Source organism: Corvus brachyrhynchos, unplaced genomic scaffold (genome assembly GCF_000691975.1).
Source record: "Corvus brachyrhynchos isolate BGI_N302 unplaced genomic scaffold, ASM69197v1 scaffold148, whole genome shotgun sequence".
Lineage (NCBI taxonomy): Eukaryota > Metazoa > Chordata > Aves > Passeriformes > Corvidae > Corvus > Corvus brachyrhynchos.
Genome location: NW_008239785.1, coordinates 1,182,889 through 1,195,750, shown reverse-complemented (window position 1 = coordinate 1,195,750; position 12,862 = coordinate 1,182,889). Strand labels below are relative to the sequence as shown.

At 48.4% G+C, this 12,862-nt stretch overlaps 1 long non-coding RNA gene across 1 annotated transcript; it reads left to right on the top strand.

Annotated features, from left to right (window-relative positions):
• The first annotated feature begins 9 nt into the window (after window positions 1-9).
• LOC108448888 lies at window positions 10-7,827 on the top strand. Its single transcript, XR_001864962.1, has 3 exons — window positions 10-496; window positions 1,692-1,701; window positions 7,815-7,827. It is a non-coding gene; the product is annotated as an uncharacterized LOC108448888 (long non-coding RNA).
• Window positions 7,828-12,862: the final 5,035 nt, after the last annotated feature.

Below are 12,862 nucleotides of genomic sequence, written 5' to 3'. Positions count from 1 at the left end.
TTTCTTGAAGAACCACAGATGTGGCAGGTGTATCTAACACTGGTGTCAGGGGCTAACACAGAGCACTCACCCAGCCAAAGCTGCTCTGCCACTTCTCACAGCCAGTGTGAGAAGATCAAGGGGCAACTCAAACATTTCCTCACCCCCTGGCTACAGCAGAGCTTCACAGGAATGCAATCACTTGGCAGCATGGGAGGCAGGAGGAATATTTCCACAGGAAACAGCAATTTTAGAACAGGAGCCTACTCCCAAATCGACGGGCTCCAGGGAGGAATTGCCACCTCTGCTGATCACCAGAACCATCCCCTTGTATCTCCACGGGCTCTGTTCTCCAGCAAGGACAGTGGGGGCATCTGGCTCATGGGACTCACCTCCATCTCAGACATCCTGCAAAGAACAGGGCAAAGCTCTCCAGCTCCTTCAGAGTTTGCCTTGTGCTGCTTATTCCCCCTGTCCCCATCCAGTGCCCTGCAGAGATGCCAGTAGGACAGGCCAGGTAGGTGAGAGAGGCTGGAACTTCAACCATAGAGAAAACTCCAGAACCACTTCCAGACACCATGGTCCTGCAACACAGGGAGCCTGCCTGCTGTGAGAGTTTTGAAGGATTGTCTTTAAACCAGCAGGCTTTTAGTTCAGGAGGAGCACATCCACAAGCACATCAACACCTGTGAAACCACAGCCCATGACAGTTTGTGCACTGGGGTGATATGGACTGAAATCAAACACCCTTCCAGCTCCACCCTTCCTGGTATGACAACTGAGCCAAAAATTTTGCTAAAGCACATTCAGCCCCACATGCTTCAGTCCCCAACTGTGATGGTGAAGCATCTCCCACCATGCAACAGCGCTGCTTCCACATGTAAACATCATAGAAAACTGAAAAATGAAAATGTTTTAGCATACCCCCAAACCTATTATGTCCAAAAGAAGCAGGACTCTCCTTGCTTTCCATGGAAAACAGGAGGTGAAATTAGAAGCCGCTGTTAGAGGAAACATGAGTCATGCTGTTCTAACAAGCTTTGGCTTTATCTGCACTTGCCCAGCCTGAGGAGTCACTGAAATGAGAATTCCCTTTTTAATGATTAGATTATTGCTTGGCAGAGAACAGTTTGTGTTTGTGCATTTGTTTTGTTGCCTTCTTGTGCTTTCTAAAGGCTTTCCAAGTAAACACTTCCCAGCAGAGCTGAACAGGATTCAGTATGTGCTGCTTTGGGCTTTGGAAACTTGGGAAATTTCCCTCACTTCCTCTGTTCCCCTCAACATTTTGGCAGTGACAGGTAGAAAACCCCCACTCTGAGCAGGGATGTAACGTAAAAGGAATGCTTGTCTCCACAGAGCAGCTGTCTGGCTCAGCCACTGGAACATGCCACTCATTTCTGTGGCAGTGCTGCTGGCAGCTGGGACAGCAGAGCCTTTCCAAAGCTCATGGGGAGCATCTCCAGCTTGCACGAGCTGGGCTCAACTGGGAGGATCCTCGCTGGTGGATTCAGAGAGGTTTCTTGGCCTTAGCAGCCTCCCCCATCATTTGTTGCAGCCTCTGCTCCCTTTCATGAGCACAATCCAGGATAATGTGTCTGTTGACAATTGCAGCTCCTGACCTCATTATGAGAGCAGTGTGTGTTAAATCCTTCAGTGAGGCTCCTGGAGACCACACTGCAGGCCACAGCACTGCCTGGCTCCTGGAGGAGCAGGACAACCTCTGTACACTAAAGACATTTCATCAGCATTTGTCAGCTCAGCACAAAGACCATCAGCCTCAAAGACTTCTCCCTCAAAAGGTGTCCCTGCCCACAGCAGGGGGTGAAACTGGATGGTCTTTAAGATCCCTTCCAACCCAAGCCTTTCTAATATGAACCATAGCATTACCCTGAAATGCAGAGGAACCACCTGTGTTTGCAATCCTTTATAGCAGGGCATCACCATGCCTGCACTGAGTCATGTATGAGTGAGGGGAAAAAAAAAAATTCAGCACGTTAGTCACAAGAGATCAAAATCACTTCCTTGCATTATGAATCTGTAAGCACTAATCTGCAACTCTTCTGCCAGAAATGAGGTAATTATTATCTCAAAGAAAAAAAATACTCTTTATCAGATAACTTTCAAAAGCACAGTAATAAAAGAATCACAACTTCAGTCCTTAGCAAGTAAACAGGAGCAAAGATCTCGACAACAAACACAGGCAATGTAGGCAGAACAATAACTTCACTTCCCAGAACCTGCTCCCATTTTCTGCTAGGTTTTAGTTCAATCATGTCCAATCACACGGGAAAGACTCTTCCAGCAGAATTCCCCCTGGTTGGCCCTTCCCAACAAGATCACCTCTCCATGGTCATGTATCCTTTTAGTGCCACATCCGAGCTCAAACCTGTCCCTAAGCTTTCATAGCTGTACCCACAGAAAGAGCCATGGACCAGCTCAATCAGCACTCCAGCAGGGACACAAATAAAGTGAGGGACCTCAGTACGGGTGACAGCTGTCCCAGAGCCGCACAAATCAAAATCACAGCCAGTGAAGGGGTGACAGCAGCTGAGACCTGCTCAGCCCACGCCTGGAGTGCCAGAGGCTGTTGTTTATCAGCAGAATGTGTCCTCTGGAGCAAAGCTGAGGCTTTACAAGAACAGGTGAATCTGTGGAGAGCAACTCATTTTCTTAACCACATAATATTTGAAAGACTTGTTTCATCCCAAATTCAGAGGTTGAGGAAGAAAAGAGATTAAAGATGGGACAGCAAATTATCAAAAGCATAAATGGCACAATGCAACACCCCTATGAGGAGCAGGAATACAAAACAAATCTTTAAAGGAGATTAAAGTGAATAAGAAGGACATTCAACTGGAAAAAATGGGGTGACATGCTCTGAGGATAATGAGTCCAAAAGGATAACCAGGATAACACATCCTCTCAGGATGGAGCGCTTTCTCACTGATGACCTCATTTCATCTGGCCACCACCACCAGCGTTTCTGTAAAAGGTACAAATGCATCTGATCTCTCTTCAAAACTTAAGCAGGTGCTCAGGTTGATGACTCAAACGTGAGTCACCAAAGGATTTTGCTCACATACCAACTCAGAGCTGCACAAGCCTTTGGAGAAATACTTGTAATGGAGGAGTGGCATTTCAAGCACCCTAAATCTTGAGTGTTCCTCAAAAATGTTTCAACAATTGCAGTTGATGTATATTGAACATGGACACTTTTCTCCAGCCAAGTGCAGTGTTCCCTCCATGATAAATGCAATTTATTTTTACATTAAAACTATTTTAATAACTTGCACTCGTAAGCATTACAATCACAGATCAGGATTGCTGTACTTCACAGTAGAAGATCCAAATGCCTTGCAATTAATTTTGTATTTTTATTCTCCATCAGGCTTTTCCTTCAGGCCTACAGAAATACTTCAGTAGTCCCCAGAATGAGAAAATGATGTTTCACCACTCTGCTAATGAGAGCACTTCCTTTACAATATCACTGCTGAGTAACTTTCACCTGGCTCTGGCACACACTCCTACCCATGTGCTAATTCACTCTGGAATATTAATGACGTGACTCAGTGGGATGTTGAGTCACCAGTGATGAAATACCTGTCCCCACACAGGCCAGCTCATCATAACAGCAGCAGGAGCAAACAAACTCATCCAGAGCTGCCGTACAAGGAGCAGGGACAGATGTGGCTCTTTAGAGACATCCCTCCCAGGCAAGCCCCTGTGCTCTGGCAGTGCCACAGAAACCAAAGGGAGACAGGACCTGGGGCCCTGTGCAGGGGAAGGTCTGGCTGCTCTGCAGAGGGTGAGGAAAAGACAGATTTATTTGTAGCCTTAATAGTGCCTAAGGAAATTTCCCCATTTCCTGTTATCCCCATTACTGCCTCCACACTGCAGGAGGTGCCTTCTCCTCCTTTCTGCTCCCTGCCTTCCATCTCAGGGCCACAGGGCAGATGTGGTGGATTAGAATCTAATGACTCCCGCCTGGACAGGATTCCAGATGTCTCCATCTCACTGGGAAGTCATCCACATGCAGAGTGCAGCCCAGAGGGAACATCACCACAGCTGAGAGAAGGAGATGACTCAAACCCTGGCACAGACCTAGTTCCTTCCTTCAGGAACCAGCAGATACAGGAAGAGCCTCAGACAGCCTCATCACACAATCTGGACCTTCCTTCCCTTTCCCTTTGGCAGCTCTTGGGAAGACTGACAGCCTGTTTGGCTCACTGCAGCCTCAGCCTTTGTCTCTAAGTTCTTGTCCTTTATTCCAGTGAGAGTTGCAGAGAGGGCATCCGAGCCTGCTCCTCCTTCCCTCTTGGGATGAGCAGTGCTGCTCTGGGGATTCCCCTCAGCTGGGGGAAACTCCAAGTCCCCAAAAGGCTCCTGCATAACCCCACTGAACAGCCAAGGACTTTGCCAGGGAGGAGGAATCTAAGCAGCCCTCACCTTTCTGGGAAAGGGAAATGCGAACCTGTGAAGTTTATTCACCGAGCAGGTTGGATTTCTTCTTGCTGGGAAGGTCACCACGCCGTTTTTCACAAGATTTTATTCGTTGCTGCAACTTTCCTACTGAATCTCACAATTTAAACTCCTTTTTAAGCACCCACCCAGTTCACCAGTGACTCTACCCCAGCTCAGCTGCCAGACAAAGCAGCCACCCCTCAAGCAATGCCCCAAAATAGAAATCATCACCATATGGGTCTGTCAGAGCTTTTGCGGGGCTGCAGATGTGGGAACAGCTATGTCAGGACTAAGGCACGAATCACCACCCCGGAGTGACCCTTTTCCCAGGGAGATGCAAGTCCCACCACTCCTCATGGAATGCTTGGCTGCCTCCCAGCCACGGACTTGCAGCCTGAGGCTTTTAAAATGCACAACTCCCTACTTTCCCCAATTAGGTGTTAAACTCTTCTCTCAGCTCACGGATAAAGCCTGAAGGCTCCAACTCGACCTGGAGCTTTTGCAAAGGCAATTTAAAGGAGCTGAATCCTTTACAATAAGGCTTACAGAAGGATTAAAGGAGCTGGAAGCTGAACACAGACCTCACACAGACCTCCCCAGTCTCAACTCGATGCCTCATTCACAATGGCAGCCTCTTGCATTCTCTGCAATCAGAAAAATCTTCATAAAAAAGGAAAAGTAAAAATAGTAATACGAAGAGTGCCCACATCCAGAATGCAGAACTAATCCACTAGGATTTAGTTATGGATTACTTTGCCACTGTCACCTCACTGTCTAACAACGGTTAAGAAATTTTTGTCAGTCAAACCTATTTTAGCAGATAGAAACATTAGCGATGTTGCATGGGAAACACTGAATTTGAGGCTTTATTTCACCACTGCACAGAGCCACATAAATTGCCCTCCACTGCTGTCACTGTTATCCCCAGAGAGACGGTGAAAATCACGATGCAAGTCCAGGTCAGATGATGTGGCTGAAGCAGCTTCGTTTAATCACCCATACCTTTTATAGCATGGCTCCCAAAAGAGAAATTACAGCCTACTGACCCCACCACCTCTCAAGGTGATAGGTTGAGCAGTAAGGCACCCATTTCCAAATATTATTCTTCAAGAAGGAAAATAATTTTCACAGTCCTCATAACAACCTGCAGGTGTAAAAATGGTTTACATTCTCTCAAACTGTTGTCCATCCAGTTCTCATGAAGACAAAAGCTTTCACAGAGAAACTGTGAGAAGCTGGATTTCTCTAACTGCCCTCTCGTGAGAAAGAAAAGTTTCACAGGAAAATTCCTCTGCCAGCCCTTCCTAGTGTCCACACACTGCAAGAGAAAAAACAGTCCCTCCTGAACAAGTGTTTCCTATGTTAAAAAAAAACACAATTCAGTTTTAAAATTTCCCCTCCCTCCCGGATGCTGGGTTAATTAATAGAAGACACTGCAAGAGAGGAAGGGTTAGAATAACAGAGCACCACTGAGACCAGGAGCACTGAAACTGAGCTGGAGCAGGGTTTGGCTGCTGGATGGAGTAAACCAAAACCAGCAGAGGCATTAATCCAATCTGTCATCTTCTTCTCTGTCTGTTTAGGAATATCATAGAATCACAGAAGGGTTTGGATTAGAAGGGACCTTAAAGCTCATCCAGTCCCACCCCTGCCATGGGCAGGGACACCTCCCACTGTCCCAGGGTGCTCCAAGCCCCATCCAACCTGGCCTTGGACACTTCCAGGGATGGGGCAACCACAGCTTCTCTGGGCACCCTGTGCCAGGGCCTCACCACCCTCGCAGGGAAGAATTTTTTCCTAATATCCCATCTACAGACAAAGATTGTTGCTACAGCATCCAGAGTTGCTGTTGAGGTAAATTCCAATCACCCAAGAGTTGCCTACCTGTGACTGAACCTGTATTCACACAGAAACTCGGTGAAAGATTTCAGAGCACCAGGTTCAGATCCCGGCTGCTTTGAGCTGGGAGCTGTGATCCAACAAAAACTGTGGCACCCAGACCTCCTGCCTGATGCCCATCCCATCCCATCCCCCAGCAGATGGATGTGCAGGAGACAGGGACAGCCCTCAAATCCCCCACCTTAGAACCAGCTGCCCCTGCAGGGTCCCACCAAGCTCAGTGGGCAGCAGCCACGGCAAAGCACTAAAAAATATCAAAATAAAGTAAATAATCCAAAACCTAGGGGTGCAGTTTCTATCCCTCCTTACAATCCTTCGCTAGTCAAAGTCACAGAGCCTTGGCCCACAGTGCAGCATCCCAAGGGTGGCTGTAACACAGACAGCCCCATGGGGTCTTTTCCTTTATCCCACAAACATTTGCCCAGGTGAGATGAAGTACCACAGCCTGTTCCCTGGGGGTGCAAGGCTAGGGGATGGTTCTAGGCTGGCTGCACAGCATCTTTGCCTCTTGATTCTCACAAGCATCAAAAAAAGCGGCCTGGTTTGCATTTCTTGAGGTTGCTGAAAACCAATTCATAACTGCACAGAAATAGGGAAATTAATATCTTGGTGCTTTCAGTCGGCTGCTTCAAATTCAGCACTTTCCAAAGTGAAACTGGCTCAAGGCTTCTTAAAGCAGAGACAGATCTACCAAAGAGAGGGGGGAAAAAAGAAAAAAAATCAGTATAAATCCTGACCTTGGAAGAGGTGGCAGAGATAAATAAAGAATTGATTACACCATAATCCTGACTAACAGGTCTACCAATATAAAGGATGTTTTTTTCACTGCTGCTGCCTCTCATACTTCAGAGGAAACATCTAATGGCAGCATTGAGATGCTGGGCAGGTTTACACCGGAAGGAATGAGGAAATTATAGCTGCTCAAGCAAGTACCACTGCTGGGCATGTGCTGATAACACAGAAAAGCCTGGGGGGAAAAAACCAAACAAAAACTCCAGCCCACCAAACAAACCCCAAAGCCCCCCACCCCCACATTCCTCTCCCTACCACACTCCTCTGCCCTGCTGGATTAAGGTTTTCCAGTTTAGGAAGGGAATTACTCAGCCAAACATGCCAAGATTTAGAACCAAAGATGAGCTCCACATGAGGGGAGATCTCCAAACTCCTTTGGAGCTGTTAGAAGGGAGCAATCACAGCCTTTCTCCATGGATGTTACACCCAGTGCCAGGACTGGGTCTGGCTCTGGGCACCGCTGATCCTCTTGGGATGGCAATTCCAGGGCAGGGAAGTGATCTGGGATGTGATACAAGGCAGAGGGTACCGACCCCAGGGCTGCTCCCATTTGCAGGAGAGCAAACCCTGTGGTTCCTCCCAGCCAGGAGCACGCCCTGATCCAAAACACTCCCGTGATCTGCAGTAAGAAAATGCAGCAACTTCTCCAAAAGTTACTCACAGAGTGAAGCATCACAGCCCAGCTGCTGCCTGCAGAGATGAGATATCACAGCCGCTGCTCAGCCCAGTGCTGGCCCTTGGGAGCTGCTGGTGAGCCAGGACACAGCACCTGACACACCTGCAAGGACCTGGCAGACACCTCTGGCCAAGACAGAGCCCCCTTGGTGGGCACAGAGCCCATCCCCACCCAGCAGGGCTGTTGGGGCACTGCTGCAGAGGGAACAACAAAACCCATCAGCCTCAGTCATTGGCACAGCTCCCACTCAGACCCTACAGCCTCCTCTGGGCAGTGCTCTGGGAGGCAGGAACGCCCCAGGGACCCTTAAACTGTCACCTACTCATACACTGAGCAACTACCACAGTCCATCTGTTCAGATTTTTCCGTACCTTGCCTTGACCTGCAATGTGTATCAGCACTCCCAGCCCTCCTTCCAGTCTCTCCTCCACAGTCAGGATAAACCCAGGAAAGCTTCCCTAATCCCCTCAAGGGAGATAGCCACGCTTCACCCTCCCTCCACCTGCTCAGACTGCAGATTCTCACTCTAAATAATCAACTCTTATTCCCAAAATTATTTAAGACACAGCTGCAGCTAAATCCCCAGCGTAATATTCAAAAATCTTTCTTTTTTCCAAGTAAAAGAGACATCCCCTCTTCAAGAGATTTCTCAGAAGAGGAAGAACAGGGAATACCTCCAGGTCCTTCACCCAGAGAAGGTTTCAGTGAACCCGTTCAGGGTTCAGAGATTTCCATTTCCATTCTGATTCTGCAGTCAGGAGAGACGAGGGCTGGCTTTGCAGTAATCCTTCTCTCCTGTCTGTGCATCCAAATGGACTGTGGAATTGGAAAGGAGGGAGTCTGAGCATCCTCACCTGTGCCTGGCTCCTGAGCCAGCCTTGCAGCCACCTCAGCAGCAGTAACAGCTGCCCCACATGATGCTCAGTCTCTCCTCAGCTACTCCTTGCTCTGCCAGCCCAAGTGTCATGAGAAAGTGGGGGGGAAAAACAGAAAAAAAATAAATTAAAGCAAAACCCATCCTCCTCTTCTCCTTCCCTGGTCATTCCCATTAGAACAATAAACTCAAATCCCAGCAGCTGGTACCAAAGCTGACAGGTCTGCAAGGGACCTGTGAGGAAAGAGCTGTGCCCTTGCAACACAATGTGGCCTTTTTGGAGAGGCCAAATGTGCCCCACGAGAAACCCCATGAGGTGCTGCTGTGGGACTGCTGCAAGTTAGCAACGGCTCTGTTTTGAAAGGCTGTTGAGAGAGATGATAAAAATTGACTTCTGGACTTCTTGCTGTGAGGCAAAGAGGGTACACAACACTCAGTGGCATTCACTGACTGCCCTTTGATATTGTCACCTGCACTGACACCTGGGAAAAGCCTTTGGGAAGCTCCCAGGGCACTGCCAGCAGCTGGCCCAGCCTGCAGGATCACAGCCCCTCAGATTTGCTTTCCCAGCTCCTGGGCAAGCAGGGCAGCACCTCCAGAAGGAAAAGACAAACTGCTTCACCCTCAGAGTGAGAGCACAGATAAAAGTCTTGGCTGTCCAAAGCAGTTGCAGTTTTCAAAACATGGACACAGAGGATCTGGAGGAGTTGAGCAACCCAGAAGCTTAAAACTTTTGTCAGACAACAATTCTTCGTAAATTGCTGTGAGCAACAGCAAGGTCCAACAGCTGTTAATTCCCTAAAGCAGAAAATTATAGTGGGAGAACTTCTAGGTTCCATTTTTTTCATTCTTTCTCTGCTAATGGGAGCCTGGAGAGCACAAACTTTTGTCATCTCTCCACATTCCCTCGGACATGGGTCAGTGCAGAGATGTTTTCCCTATAGGAGCCAGACAAAACCTCACTTGGTCATGGTTTCATCTCTGCTTCAAAGGGAAAAGCAGCTGGACAGAGCCCAGCCCAACACAGCAGAGTGAGCAGAGAGCCCATCCAGCTGCCAGGAAAAAACCACCTGGAGTTGGGGAGCTGTTCCCAGAAGTGAGGTCCCCACGGTTCCAGTTTGCTTCACTGGGCAGGTGATGCCTCCAGGAATTGAATGCTGTACACGCGGAGAACTGGGAAGAGAGAATTCCTGATGGGAACAGGGAGCATTCCCGCAGACCTGAATTCAATACCAAGGACTGGATTGCTGTCAGTGCTGCCCCAGACAGGCTCTGACTGCAGACCACAGCGATTTTCCAGCATTTCAGGTACCATTGATCAGCCAGGCTGATTCCAGGTGCAGGGGAAGAGGAAAGCTGTGTTGGACAGCATTTGTATTTGTCTCTCTGCAGATAAAAATATGATATATAAAAATATGATTAAGGCTATTAAATAAACCAATTTGTTTTTATGGGATCATTTCCCTGGTTAGAGCTAATGCTGAGAAAACCACTGGCCTCGCCAACAGAATTCCCACTGGGAAGCACAAGGCCGGTGCCAGGTGAAATTAAAGCTTCACAGGATAAAAGGAATTAATTTTATTGTAGATACTGATTTTCTTTAGATCAGAGCAGTGCTTGCACACACTCATCAGTTAAAACCAAGCAGAAAAGAGAGGAGAAAACTTTTATGAGGAAAACCATCAGTTAGCCCCAAAAAGGAATCTAAACTAGGAGCTTAGACATTTGAAATTACTTTCAATTCCAAACAAAAATGGAAAGCTGGAATGCTGAGGTCTCTCGTGAACTGGGAAATGAGATATTAGGGAGCCCTAGATGAGAAAGATTGAAATTAAGTATTTCTTTTCAATAGAATCACAGTATTTTGCTAAATATTAGCACTTGTAGGCTTCAGGTGAAGCAACAGGAAAAAAAGCTTTAAAAAGTTCTTGTCTCAATTAATATTTACCATGGAAAATATCAGTGGAGGAGCATTTTTAAATTACAGATGTCCCTTTTCTCTAACATTCCTCATCTGTGACTCTCAGAGGCTTTGGAGAAGGCTGGGGTTTTGGGGGAGGTGCATGAATTACTGATTAACACCACAGGAGAGCTCCGAGCTGCGAAATCTCAGGGCTGGAAAGCAGCATTTCAACAGGGCACTTGTGTCATCTTTACATCATCTGTAGGTAGGAATTGCAGCAAGAAGACAAGCTGAGATGCGTGGACTGCTCTGCTGAAGTGATTTCTGTGTAGCCACAGGGAGGATTTCAGGCTGAGGGAACATCGACAGCACAGGTAGCTGTGAGCTGCTAAGTCAATATCAGTGGGACAAGGGCTTGTCTTTCTGAAATCAAAGTCTGATTAACTACATTTTTAGCTCACCTTTCTTTGGCTTTTTTTTTTTTTTAGCCAACTTTACTGGAAAGAGGAGATGGAAAAAAGAGATACCTGAGTACAGACTGCTGCCAAACAGAAGTTGTGTGACATGCTGACAGTCAAGTGTTCATATGTTTCCCTCCTGGACAGTGTGCTACTCCTCATCTATAAATAATGCAAGACAACTGTCTGCAAAGAATTAGCCTGTGGTTATTCTGTTATTCAGCGCACACGGGGCTGAGTCCGGGATTCATTAACCTGAGCAACGCGAGCAGGGGCTGTGAGATGTCAGCACAGCTGTCACTGCCACGGTGTGGCCAAAGGAGAAGTTGGCAGGAGGACTTGGGCAAATTACGCTTCCCACAGCTGGGAGCTTGGGCTGGTAACACCAGAGTGGAGCAACACCGAGCTGTGGGCTGAAGGGACCGGCCAGCTCCTCATTTACGGTGCACAAGCTGTTATTGCCAAAGTATCACATTGTCCAGCCTGCCTGGTTTTCCCTCCATGGGAAGCCGGCCCATCCCAGCAGCACAGCACCGCGTTCTGAGCAGCTCCGGGGCAGGGCTGGGACGCGTCTGCTTCAATGCTCTTTCATCGCAGAGCATCAAACCCAACCACTCCTCACCCCAAGGGACTGCTCCAAGGGGTGCTTTCCTTTCCATCTCCCCCTTCCTGCAGCTCCCCTCTCATTTCTGTCCACAAAGCCCCCAGACTCCTCCCTGCTCAGCCTCTGCAGCCCCACGGAATCGCTGCGATGCCGCGCTGGGCACACGAGCCAGCCTGGCGAGCAGAAGCACCATAATCACATCAGCACAGGCCTGCACCCGAATTACGCTGCTGTAGGGAGCTGCAGGGCTAATTGGCACCACACAGCACTGGTGTGCCTGGGCTGGAGCCTGGCACAGTCAGACACAGCAGTTTGCTCAGAGCTCCCTGCTGCTGCTCATCGCGCCCTGGAGCCACGCCGAGGGCAGAAGTGCAGCCACTGGCGCTTCTGTAAGAAACAGCACAGGATTTCCCTCCCTTCCACCCCGCTTCAGGAACAGCCCAGCACAGACACCAACAGCTGGTTCAGACGAGGGTCTCTTCTCCACCCCTTGGCCCTTCAGCTGGAAGCACAAGGTGGGTCTGGGTAACCCCAACAGCAGGCTGCAGGGTGCTCATGCACTACACCTGTCTGTCCAGCTTATCCTCAGCTGTGTGAGCAGAACATCTCAAGGTTTCACCAAGGTCTAGGTGGGCTTTAGTGACCTTCAAAGATGCCAATAAACATTTGAGCAACTTTAGTAACCTTTAAGGAAGCCAGTAGACATTTGAGCAGCTTTCTGAACTGGAGCAACCCAAAGAAGAACCCACCAGATTTTCTCCTTCCCCTATCATTCCTCACTCCATAACTTCATGGTTCCTCTTCATTCCCATCTTTTTCCATGCTCTCCCACAAGCCATTCAGTTCTACTTCCCATCTACCAAGGTACCAGATTTTTGCTGCTACCTGAGATGTCCCAGACATGGGGACCAATAGATCAGCACAGGGTTGGGGACAGCAGTTCTTGGCAAGGTTACGTCTCAAAGCAATCCACAAACCCACAGAAAACTGCCCAAAGATGCACACAAAGGGTGGCCTGGGAGGCTCAGACACTGTGTGTGCTGCACAGTCACTGAATACCCACCCACATGAGTACATTTGGGGTTTGCTCACCAGGAGCACAGGGATACAGGCAGAAAAGCAGCAGTGACAGAGATGGAGAAGTTTGGCGCAAGGCAAGGGCTGTGCAAGACGAGATAAACAGGTGAGGTGGGAATCTGGCACAGGGGAGAGGAAA